Source organism: Silene latifolia, chromosome 10 (genome assembly GCF_048544455.1).
Source record: "Silene latifolia isolate original U9 population chromosome 10, ASM4854445v1, whole genome shotgun sequence".
Classification (NCBI taxonomy): Eukaryota; Viridiplantae; Streptophyta; class Magnoliopsida; order Caryophyllales; family Caryophyllaceae; genus Silene; species Silene latifolia.
In genome coordinates, this window is record NC_133535.1 from 41,158,136 (window position 1) to 41,171,105 (window position 12,970).

The window sequence follows — 12,970 nt, forward strand, 5'->3', positions numbered from 1 at the left end:
ATCTTAAAAAGGCTCGTGCTAAACGGAAGGCTGTCTAGGTGGATGACGATGAGCGAGTCGTTGTTCACTCCATCAAATACATTTATATTCTCAACAAAAAACTAGATAGTGGTTAAGTCAAGGTCTGTAACACCCCCGTACACCAGGATGCCTTACCAAGGACCATTCTAGTGTAAAAGGTGCTACCATCTCGGTTTCCCGAGGTAGTAGATCAAATAGAGAATAAAAGAACATTTGTAATACATTAATGTGGCCTATACAACACAACTCCGCACAAACTCTTATACATAATGATGAAGACTACTATAACTCATGATACAGCACTTCTAGACAGGTAGCGTGATGACTCGTTCTCTCCAATCCTAGCGGCCACAGGGCAACGATACCTGCTAGACCAACTACTCACCATCCCAGAATGGATCACCGCATATACCACAAAACAACAACGAGGTCAGTACTGACTACCTAAATGAAAGACAAGAAAACAATGTAACCGGCTGATCATCCTCCAAAGTAACCTACTACACACCGAAGTGTGTAGCCCTGCCAGATTACCCATCGCAACAGGTAATCCACTCCGCCAGTGGGTGACCATAGCCCATCCCCATCTAGTCCAGCTCATCAACGAGCAACTAACAATCCCTGTCCCTTAATGTACCCATCCCCTCCCGTGACGGGTTCCACGGAGGGCGAACTAGGGTGTGAAGTCACTCCCGCAAGTGACTCCACCACAATCACACGCACAGCCTCACAGCTGTCACAACACCACAACCGTCACAACACAACCACACCAACACCATCACCACAACACCCAACCTCTGATGATCATCAGATAACAACAATTATACAACATATGAAATCTCAATCAATTAACAGTACTGAGTAGGAGAAACCCTACCTCGTCTCAAATCTTGAAAGACATCCATACATAGCCAAGCAAGACTCCAATATGAATCCTACAACGATAGCCATCCCCTATTATACAACTATCCTCTATAATCTACCAAAGGAGACACAAGGCAGAGACTTACCTAATAACGCGCATCGACGACGACATGGACGACAACCACGCACGCAACCCTCCTAAGCGAGTCCCGTCTCTCCCATGGTGGAGGTGTAGGCTAAATACATGAGAGTGTATAGAGGTGGGGGTGATAGAAGAGAGTGGTAGGCTAGGGTTAAATAAAGAGGAACTGTCGAGAAAATGAGAAAATGAAATGAATCTCGTGAACTTGCATTTTATATTAACGCGTCAACATCAGCCATACTCGGTCGAGCATAGACGATACTCGGCCGAGTAGCCTCCGCTAGGTCGAGTAAACAATCCTATAAGGCTCATGTTGCAAGCCTTCTCCCTCACCCATTCCTTCCTCAGGTCTATCTTGGTCAACAGGGTCGGTCAACGGAGTCCTTAAATACCCTGGGTATTACAGTCTTCTCCCCCTTAAAAAGAACTTCGTCCTCGAAGTTCAGTCCACACGACGCCCACCGCAAGGTTACGCACTATGACACCATCTACATACATAAAGGCATACGAACTCTTGCCATCCTTGATACTACCACCACACCATATTATTCAAACAACAATCATACCACCACAACTGTTCTCCCATGTATTATCGGCCAACAACTATCACACACAAAACATACGGGGAAATAATCCCATCATAAATTCATAGCAAAATATGTTCCTATCCCATACCACATGTTTTTCATATACACCATCTTGTTAAAAGCAACACAAGGACCAGCAACGATACACAACCACGAAAGTACACGTCTCACATACCCATACTAACAAAATATCACTTAAAATATAACATGGATACAACTTCAAGGAAACGTAAATGTAACTTCAATAATATGTAACATGAATGTAATTTCAAATACTAACCTAAATGTTATTTCAAGTATTATAGACATAATTTCATCATTTGCTTTCGCGACATTACTCTTCCCCTCTTAAAGGAACTTTGTCCCCGAAGTTTACCACTAACCACTTCCCGTACCCAAAATCAACACATACATCATAACTGTGACATTACTCACAAACTGTAAATGACCTTAATTCATGTTACAAAACTTAATCTATGACATTACACAATTGTGACCCATAGCAAAAGAATGTGACCGCAATTAAATATTTTATATACATCTAAAGATGTTGTTATCAAATGATAGCAGCTTTATTCTTTATCTGTTATTTTAGTCACATAATGACCACCAGTTTCAATCATCCAGTTGGACCTGTTATAACTGTAACTAAACATTGACACCACGAAAGATTGTATTAAATAACCAAACATATATACGTATAAGACTCGTGACAGCTACGACACTTTCTTGTTATTGCGTTAACATTCACATATCATATAAAGACTCATGCAGCACCTTGAACAAGTTAAATTCCTTCATGTCGACCATGGCAATATGACTAAACATTCATAAATTGATATGTTATCCAAGCAAATACATACCTGTAACGTGATCGTAGTCCATTTTTGGACAATCGATTACGCGAAGCGACACTATGAAGCACCCGGTCGAGTAAGCTCTACTCGGTCGAGTATATTTGTATATTCGGCCGAGTAAGCTCTACTCGGTCGAGTAGTGTCTATACTCGGTCGAGTTGTGACAGGCAGAGAGCTATGTAATTCAACACAATGCATCCACGAATTTACCTGCAACCAAACTTACAACCACAATGCCAAATATAACAAAATCAACAAGTCTCCACACAACAAGCTAAATAAATACGGCCTTATGGCCGAGTACAGTCATTCAACAGTAAGAAATAGATCCGGACAATAAACATCCCACACAAAAGAAACTAATCCAGGAAATACAACAAAAGGATCAAAAGCCAGGACCCTCCTCCATGTTATCGTCACCACCTGCACCTGAGCTACCTGCTCATGGAAAACCTGCTGCTGCTGAGTAGTCCCCTCCTAGCTGGCTGCCGTAGCTGGCTCCCCACGGTCCAGCGAGGCAGCCAAACTCTGCCTCCTCCAGTGGCCTCCAGAAACCAGGATCAACTCCGTAGCTGTGGAAGACTACCGTGTCCACTCCAGGTCCTTTCCACCAGACAGGCTGTGCTAGCTGTGCCCCTATGCCCTGATTAAGGGCCATCTCGTGCATGTTGCGGAGTATCAAAGTGGTGGAGATCCACTCAGTCAAATCACTCACCTGCATCCTGGGGTCATGCACGGTGGGATAAGGCGAGTACTGGTGAGAATAGAAGTCAGGGGCGGAGTAATAGGGCTCAGACACGACCGGGTCTGTCCTAGACTGCCTGACCCTATGGCGCTCTCGAGGTGGGGGAGGTGCCTGCTGTCCCTCAGGCACTGTGACCGGCTCAGGTAAGTCCAGGAGAATGGTATAGTCAATCAGGTAGGTCTGGGGCTCAGGTCTAGGTATGGCACAAGGCTCTCACTCGGCTAGGTGGTAAACGACGGGAAGCCGGGCAGGGTCTGGAAGCACCATCCACATAGATCCCCTCATCCTTCAGGCATAAGACCCGTCATCCATCTTCCTCAACCATCTGTTCTGACGCCAATACTGAGCGTCCATGGTAGGAACAGTCTCTACATACTCATCCCTCTCAGGAGGTGGGGCCTCAAAATCAGTCAGGCGTTGAGCTAGGCGGGTCACTATGGCCCCGCAAGCAATATGTCGGGTCTCGGACTGTGCCATGCCCTCAAGACTAGAGCACACTACCCCCGGAGCACTATAGTAGAACGGCTTCTGACGGTGCAGGTTAAGGTAAGACATAAGCAGCATGACCTCATGAGAATTAAGCTTGCTCACGTCATCTCTCACGTACAACAAACAGGTCATCATCCTCAGAAACATACGAAGGGAAACATGCTGCACATCATTGATCAGCATAGCACTGGCGCTAGGGGCAGGTCTGCCAGTCAAATAAGGAAGGTAAAGAGGGGCACCACAGTTCTTGGCCACGTCACTAAGGTATCCCGTCCCCTCCTCCTCCAAACCCAAATGGTCTGCAAACTCTTCCAAAGTCAGCTCATGATCCTCATTCATGAGGCGAAAAGAGACAGTCTTCCCCTTCTTGTCATAGTCATAGGAACTCAAAAACTCTAAGGTCAAGTGGGGGTAGGACTTCTTCCTCAAATGGTACAATCCCTCCATCCCCAGAATCTCAAAGATGTGAAATATGTCTCCCTTAACCCCCAAGGTCTCCAAAATGTCAGGATTTATACAACGGGTGGGTCGAAAAGGGCGACTCATAAGAGCCACAAAAGCTTTGCGTTGCTTGAAATCAGAGAAAATTACCGATGGATGCGCCTCCACCGGTGGAACTACGGGTTCACTGCTAGACTGACCCGTCTCAAGTTGAATGTTTGGACGGGTCCTCTTGTTGGTTAGTCCCCTGGTTGTCACCATGCTGCAAAAGACAAGTCTTTAACAAGGGTACTAGGCACACCAAAACTTTACAAAAGATGGACTGTTTTTTACTTGTATAAAAATCTTGAGACGAACTTTTAAGGCAAATTTTCTCAGCAAATCACCAAATATTTTACTCAAAACACCAATACTTTACTCAAGACGTCTTTACCAACATCAATAATTTTAAGACAGTATGACAATCAAACATATTTCGATTTTAGCAAACCCTAGAACTCAAAAATCCAATTTAAACCAAGAAATTGCTCTAGTAACGGTATAATCGAGGTTTATATATGTTTAGGTATTTTTTACCGAATTGGTTGATTAGGGTCAATGCGGTCTTACTCGTTGGTTGATCGTATGATTGTTCGTATGTTGATAAGTAAATAGAGAAATAAAATACGTAATGTAAATTGACACGTAAGATTTGGTGACGCGGAAAACCCAATGTGGGAACAACCGCGGGAGGGACGGTACCCTGCCAAATATCGCACTATTCTTGAATAGGCGGATGATTACAATTGAAACGTAAAGCTAATCCTGCTGGCGCGAGGTGTCAGACCTGCAAGATCTTGGATTGATGTATATTTAGGTATGAGAATATGAAAATGCCTTGGCGTAAATATGTGTGTCGATGCGTTGTTGAATGTGCTTCTTGATTTGCTTCCTTGGCTATTTATAGGGTAAGAACCCTAGATATGTCCTACCTTGATTATGGAAAGGGAATATAATTTCCATAAGAACTCTTTCCATACTTTGCCGCCTTTCCCAATTCTCCCTGATCTCTCTAACTTCTCCCTAACTTTTCCCTAACTTGTCTTTCCTTAATCCGGACGTCTCCTCTGATGGGCCCCTGGTCTTCTTTCAGCCCGTTCCCCCTTTCCCTAATTACGGGCTTCCTTCCTCCTTATCACTCCTACCATAGCCTTTTTATTTTATCAAGTGGGCCTTCCCTATTATGCTATTTTTAGCCCAAACAATATATAATTAAATCCAAAGAATAACATGAAGAAAACTTAATTTCAGTTACTTATGATGAAAATTCGGAATATTGACAAAATCATACCATAACTTTGAAAACAAAGGAAGAAATTGAGTTAAAACCTTACCTTGAATTGATTTATGGCAAGTAAGAATAAGTTGACTACCAAGAATTTACCCAAAAAGCTTGAGGATGGAGGAGTATGGAGTTTTAGAGAGAAGAAGATGAAGAGATGGGAGGCGGAAATAAGAAAGAATGAGACGAAAATAAGGTTTTGGTATAACCCGAGTAAGTCCCGTTAAAGCAGTACTCGGTCGAGTACTTGGTATACTCGGCCGAGTGTCGACTACTCGGTCGAGTTTTCAAAAACAGTAGCGATTTTAGTTTCCACAAAATGGGCACTCGGTCGAGTACCTTCATACTCGGCCGAGTATGGTCTACTCGGTCGAGTACGAATTTCTACTCGGTCGAGTTTCCAAGAGTTGAGATGGAATTTGAATTTTAATGTTCCTGCAAAATAAATAGCATAGTTCGGAGTTCCGTGCAATCGGCTCGTCACTGTTAAAGCTTACTTCTACAACATAAACACGCATAAACACGAATTTTTGCACATCCATTACCAATTCGATCATCATCTCTACCTACATATCTTACTTTGCTATAAGAACACTTTACATGTCACTCTAAGCATATGTAACAATTAATTATTGTACCTGCAAGGTTAAACTCATATACCATATCATTACACATTCCACTAATCTTATTGCACTTACCTTAAACCAAACGTTTACAAGATAGCAATCATCACATAACGCAACCATTATCAAACAAATTAATTGACTTACCCCTGGTCACACATTACAACAATTCATTCACCAAATCTAGACTTTTCCACACACATTGATACACATTATTCTAACCACAGATTCACACAACAACCATCACTGAACAACGACTCTTACTAGCTACCCTTTTTACCCGTGTCTGGCTTAAACTCGATGGGGCCATGATTTTCAAAATGAGGGCGCCTTCCCACCCAAAATCTAGCATCGGCTGGGGCTCCCAACGCACATACACCAGGTTCATTTTAGTTGACACCCTACATTCATTAGATTCATTGGTTCAGATTCAAAAATCGTCGGCTCTGATACCACTTTGTAACACCCCTGTACACCAGGATGCCTTACCAAGGACCATTCTAGTGTAAGAGAGTGCTACCATCTCGGTTTCCTGAGGTAGTAGATCAAATAGACAATAAAAGAACATTTGTAATACATTAATGTGGCCTATACAACACAACTCAGCACAAACTCTTATACAAAAAGATGAAGACTACTATAACTCATGATACAGCACTTATAGACTGGTAGCGTGATGACTCGATCCCTCCAATCCTAGCGGCCACAAGGCAACGATACCTGCTAGACCAACTGCTCACCATCCCCGAATGGATCACCGCAGATAACACAAAACAACAACGGGGTCAGTACTGACTAACCAAATGAAAGACAAGCAAACAATGTAACAGGCTGATCATCCTCCAAAGTAACCGACTACACACCGAAGTATGTAGCCCTGCCAGACTACCCATCGCAACAGGTAATCCACTCCCCCAGTGGGTGACCGCAGCCCATCCCCACCTAGTCCAGCTCATCAATGAGCGACTAACAATCCCTGTCCCTTAATGTGGACATCCCCTCCCGTGACGGTTTCCACGGAGGGCGAACTAGGGTGTGAAGCCACTCCCGCAAGTGACTCCACCACAATCACACGCACAGCCTCACAGCTGTCACAACACCACAACCGTCACAACACAACCACACCAACACCGTCACCACAACACCCAACCTCCGATGATCAGCAGATAACAACAATTATACAGCATATGAAATCTCAATCAATTAACAGTACTGAGTAGGAGAAACCCTACCTCGTCTCAAATCATGAAAGACATCCATACATAGCCAAGCAAGACTCCAATATGCATCCTACAACGATAGCCATCCCCTATTAGACAACTATCCCCAATAATCTACCAAAGGAGACACACGGCAGAGACTTACCTAATAACGCACATCGACGACGACATGGACGACAACCTCGCACGCAACCCTCCTAAGCGAGTCCCGTCTCTCCCGTGGTGGAGGTTTAGGCTAAATACATGAGAGTGTATAGAGGTGGGGGTGATAGAAGAGAGTGGTAGGCTAGGGTTAGAGAAAGAGGAACTGTCGATAAAATGAGAAAATGAAATGAATCTCGCGAACTTGTGTTTTATATTAACGCGTAAACAGTAGCCATACTCGGTCGAGTACTGGCGTACTCGGCCGAGTAGGCTCTACTCGGTCGAGTATAGACGATACTCGGCCGAGTAGCCTCCGCTAGGTCAAGTAAACAATCCTATAAGGCTCATGTTGCAAGCCTGGTCCCTCACCCATTCCTCCCTCAGGTCTATCTTGGTCAACAGGGTCGGTCAACGGAGTCCTTAAATACCCTGGGTATTACAAGGTCGATCCACGGGACAGTGTGCTTTTGGTTATAAGTCTATCAATCTCAAATTATTCTAGTGTCCCAATTGTTGAAGTTTAAAGTTGATGAGTCTAAACTAATGAAAGCAATAAAGTAAATCAAGCAATAAATCAAAAGATGTAAACAAATGATTAAAAGCACTAGGATGTCATGGCTTCATAGGGGATTCATGGTAAAAATCATACAAACATGTTTACATAGATGCATGAAGTTAATGTTGTATTGGAATCGAGTTAGTTTATGTCTTACAATCCCTAGGAAGATTTGGGTCCCTGAGCCGAGTCGGTCAACACTGTACAACACCTACAAGTCAACTTAGTTTCCTCTTAGTCACTTCTATGCATGGTCTAACAAGACTCGAGTTAGTTTATATCTTACAAGTCTTGTTGAATAGATAAGAGATGTGTAAATGCAAGGTTTCATAGTCTAGCATTTCATCAAACATAACATGTACATAGGTTAACACTACAATATGCAAGCAATATTATGATAACATATTAGATTAAGTATGAATCTACCCCCATTTTATAGTTCCCTTAATCCCCCATTAATCCTAGTTAAGAGACTACTCACTCATAGTTATGGTAAGCATGTTAATAACGGTGTCAATCCTACTAATAAGTTTAAACATGGTGGATGAGTGAAGAAATAAGCAATAAAGAGTAAAGAGTGAAGAGATTATACCAATATTAAGATGAACAAATGGAAAGCAAAGAATAATAGAAGAGAACTTGATTGATTGATGAAGAGTTGTCAATTCTCCAATAATAACCCAATAATCTTCAATTACCCAATAATAAGTCTTGAACAATAATAATTAAGGAAAGATTAATGTGTAATTCATGGAAAGATTAAGTGCTAATCTATTTTATTCTAATCCTAATGAAAGCTTTGCCTCTTCTAAGAGGGCTTTTCTAGTCTAAGGGAACTTTTTCTAAGCTAAGAGGACTTAATCTCTTGATTATTACAAATGGAGTATATATAGTGGTACATCATTAGGTTAAGCAAGGATAGATTAGCAAATAACATGCTTAAGTGTTGAATAGAGATTTGCAAGTCCCGAGGGACATGCGCGGATCATGTAGCAACTCCCAAGGAAATCCGAGCATCCTGCCTTGAAGCACGGTTGATCCTGTAAGGAGATCCACTCGGACTGGCCTGGAGACGCTCGGATCCTTCGTCTAGGACGCTCGTTCTGGATACAGGACGCTCGGATCTTATGCTGAGGTGCTCGTCCAGAGCTTGGGATGCACGGATCTTGTGGCAGGGTTCCATCTCCTTGCTTTTAAGCCTATGATCCTTCATTATATACTCTTTATTCCTACACCCTTGGTCATAATTCTTGCCTCCTCTTCCTACTAGTCCATCCAAGATTGTCAATAAGCTTCTGAATATGCGCGAGAGACGGGAATTCCGCCTCATTATCTTCTTTCCTACTAGACATATAAAATGCAATAGGAAAGCAAAATAGGAAGGATTTGATGGATAAAATGGCTATGAAATACTATATAAGTATACAAAATAGGTTCAATTAGGGGACTAAATGTGCGCAATTAAGAGTCACATCAGTGGACACTCATTCTATCTGAATTTGACCTTAAATTCGTACCCCTCAAGGTTATCAAGGGAAGGGCAGTCGCCGATTTCCTAGCAGAAAATCCCATCACCGAGGATCCAACAACCGACACATGGTCACTCCCTGGCGAAGACATCCTTTGTGCCGATACCGACGCATGGGACTTATACTTCGACGGTTCATCAAACCTGAGAGGCTTCGGGGTAGAAATCCTTCTAATATCACCAGAAGGGGAAGACGTTCTGATCTCAGTCAAGCTAGGCTTCGCCGTCGCCTATAATGCCCCCGAATATGAAGCATGCCTCATCGGTTTGCAAGAAGCCATAACACTTGGCATCAAGAAGTTGAGGGTCCATGGCGATTCCTCACTCATCATCAATCAAGTGTCCGGATCATGGAAAATCTGAAGCGACAGGTTAGCACCCTACCAAGCAAAAATTAACCAGGAGGCCGAATTCTTCGACCAAATCGACTAATTTCACTTGCCACGCGAAGAAAACCAATTTGTCGATACCCTAGAGAAACTTGTCGCGCTCGTCAACATACCTGGAGACATGACATCCACGCCCCTATGTGTCGAGAGAAAGGGCGAGCCAGCTTACATCTGCGCCATCAACAACGATGAGGAAAACAATGTTGAACCTTGTTACTAAGTCATCCTCAACTACAAGAGGACAAAGAGCCATCCATTTACATGTATCACATTTCGTGATAAAGTAAGAACAAATATACAAAAGGACACCCTAGGGGATCCTTCTCCTTTGCATTGATCACCACAAAGCCAAGAAAGTCATGGGAGAGATCCACGACGGATAATGCGGCCGTCACATGAGCGTAGTTAGGCTACTACGTCAAACATTGCCACAATTGCCCAATCTTCGCCAACATACAACAGATACCACCATCCCTTTTATACACCATGACATCACCCTGGCCTTTCTCGACGTGGGGCATCTACATCATCGGAAAAGTCAACCCGATAGGCACCAAAGGACATTGCTTTGTCCTTGTTGCAATCGACTACTTAACCGAATGGGTAGAAGCACAATCTTATGCCGTCTTGACCGCCAGAAAAGTCGCCAATTTCATCCAAGACAACAGCATCTGCAGAAATGGAGTACCCCATAAAATCATCAGCGACCAAGGCTCCCACTTCCGGGCCGAAACACAAGCCTTGCTGAACAAATACAAAATCAAACGACACCGATCATCCCCCTAACGTCCGAAAACTAATAGAGCGGTAGAGGCATCAAACAAAACACTTGTCACCATCATAACAAAGATGCAAGACAATTACCGCGACTGGCCGAGCAAACTCCCATTCGCAGTCTGGGATACCGAACCTCCATCTGAACACCAACAGGAGCAACACCCTTCTACCTGGCATACGGTATGAAGGCAGTACAACCAATAGAGTTGGAGGTTCCATCTCTACCCATCCTACTCGAAATTCAAGTACCTGAGGCGGAATGGACCTGTCGAAGGTTTGAACAACTCACCCTCCTAGACGAACGATGACTCAACGCCTTACACAACGTACATCTATTCCAACGACGTATTCAACGGGCATTCAACAAAAAAGGTCAAACCCAGAAAAATTGAAGAAGGCGACTTGGTAGGAAAGGAGTGCTAACCTTGCATTTACTATCTTTAGTTTCCCATTTTGCATATCTTGCATATTCTTTGAGGTCATTTACTATCTTTAGTTTCCCATTTTGCATATTCTTTGAGGTTCTGTCCCCTTGGTAGGAAAGGAGCGCTAACCTTGCATTTACATGGCGAAATGGAGCTAAATTGATCGCATCTAATGACCAATCATCAAAGAGTAGACAATACTAGAAGGCCTATGTAGATAATAAAGTGAAATGGGCAATGATGAAAAGATCCTTGCGTCCCCGAAATGATCCTTGCGGATTGTGGAGGAGGAAAAACAAGAGAAGATGTCTCCCCAGGGATCCGAGCGGATCAGACACGATCCGGGCGCCACCCATCACCAACATCCGAGCGTCTCTCGACCAAGACGAGCGTCCCCCAGCAGTGTGATCTGAGCGTCTACCAGACAATCCGCTCGGATCATAGGTCAGAGAGCTCATGCCACATCTCAAGACGCACGGATCGTGGTAAGACTAGCACGACGGATATGCTCATTTCCTTCGAGATGAGCATTTCCTCAACTTTTATTAAGGGACTTAATAGTCATTTAAGCCCTTAGTAACCCTAATTCTTGTATCTAATTTTTAGTATAAATACCCCTTTGTACTACCTAGAATAGCATCAATTCCTAATCAATTAGTAATCAAGTTGTAATCCATTATTAATCTTGTAATCAACTCTTTATCTAGTCTTAATACAAATCTCAATATTAATCTTTCCTTAATTTCTCTATAGTTCTTCATTTATTTTGGGTAATCATAAGATTATTTGGGTTTATTTGGAGGATTGACAACCTTCCATCAATCATCAAGTACTTCTATTATTCATTGCTTTATTATTTGGAATCATCTTCATAGGTATAAGTCTCTCTTAACCTTGTTTAATTATTGTTAATCATTTTTATTTATTCATCATGTTTTGCTTTGCTAGTATGATTGACAACCTTGTTAGCATGTTAAACTTGATAATGAGTGAGTAGTTTTCTTAACTAGGGTTAATGGGGAATTAGGGGAAACCAACATGGGGAATGATTCATGTTTAATCTAATATATTTTCATAATTAATTTGCTTGCTTGTTGTGATTTCAACTTATGCACATGTTATGTTTGATGAAATGCGAGCCTATGAATCCTTGCATTTTTTTTACCCATCACTTATCTTTTCAATAAGACTTGTAAGCTTATACACCAACTCGAGTCTCATTAGACCATGCATATAGTTGAATAGGAGGGACTAAGTCGACTTGTAGGTGTTGTACAATCTAACCAATTCGGCTCCGGGACCCAGACCTTGTTAGGGATTGTAAGCGTATACACCAACTCAATCCCATCACAACAATAAGTGCTTGTATCTAGTAGAGAACATGTTTGTATGATCAACTCCCATGAATCCCCTATGAACCACCCTAGTGCCTTTAATCAATTGTTTACATCTCATTTTAATCATATTGCTTGTTTCCATTAATTTACGTTTACCTTGTTGATTAGTTTAGTTGATTTCTTATCTCAACTCAAATTGTGACACCCTAAGACACAACCATTTGCAATTGAGAATCCTACATCAATACCCGTCCCTTGGGATCCGACCTTTACTTGCCTCTTTGCTAAAAGTAGTTTGTGAAGTTATAAATATTGTTTTGGATTGGGGAGCTTTTGACGACGAGTTATACACAACACCAAAAATGGCGCAGTTGCCGGGGACGGTGTTAACTTGATTTGATTTTCATTAATAGTTTTTAGTTGTGTCTTTCTTTACCTTGGGGAAGTCAATCTCCTCAAGGTTGTTCTAATTATTTTCGAGTTGTTTGATATTTTGCATGTGTA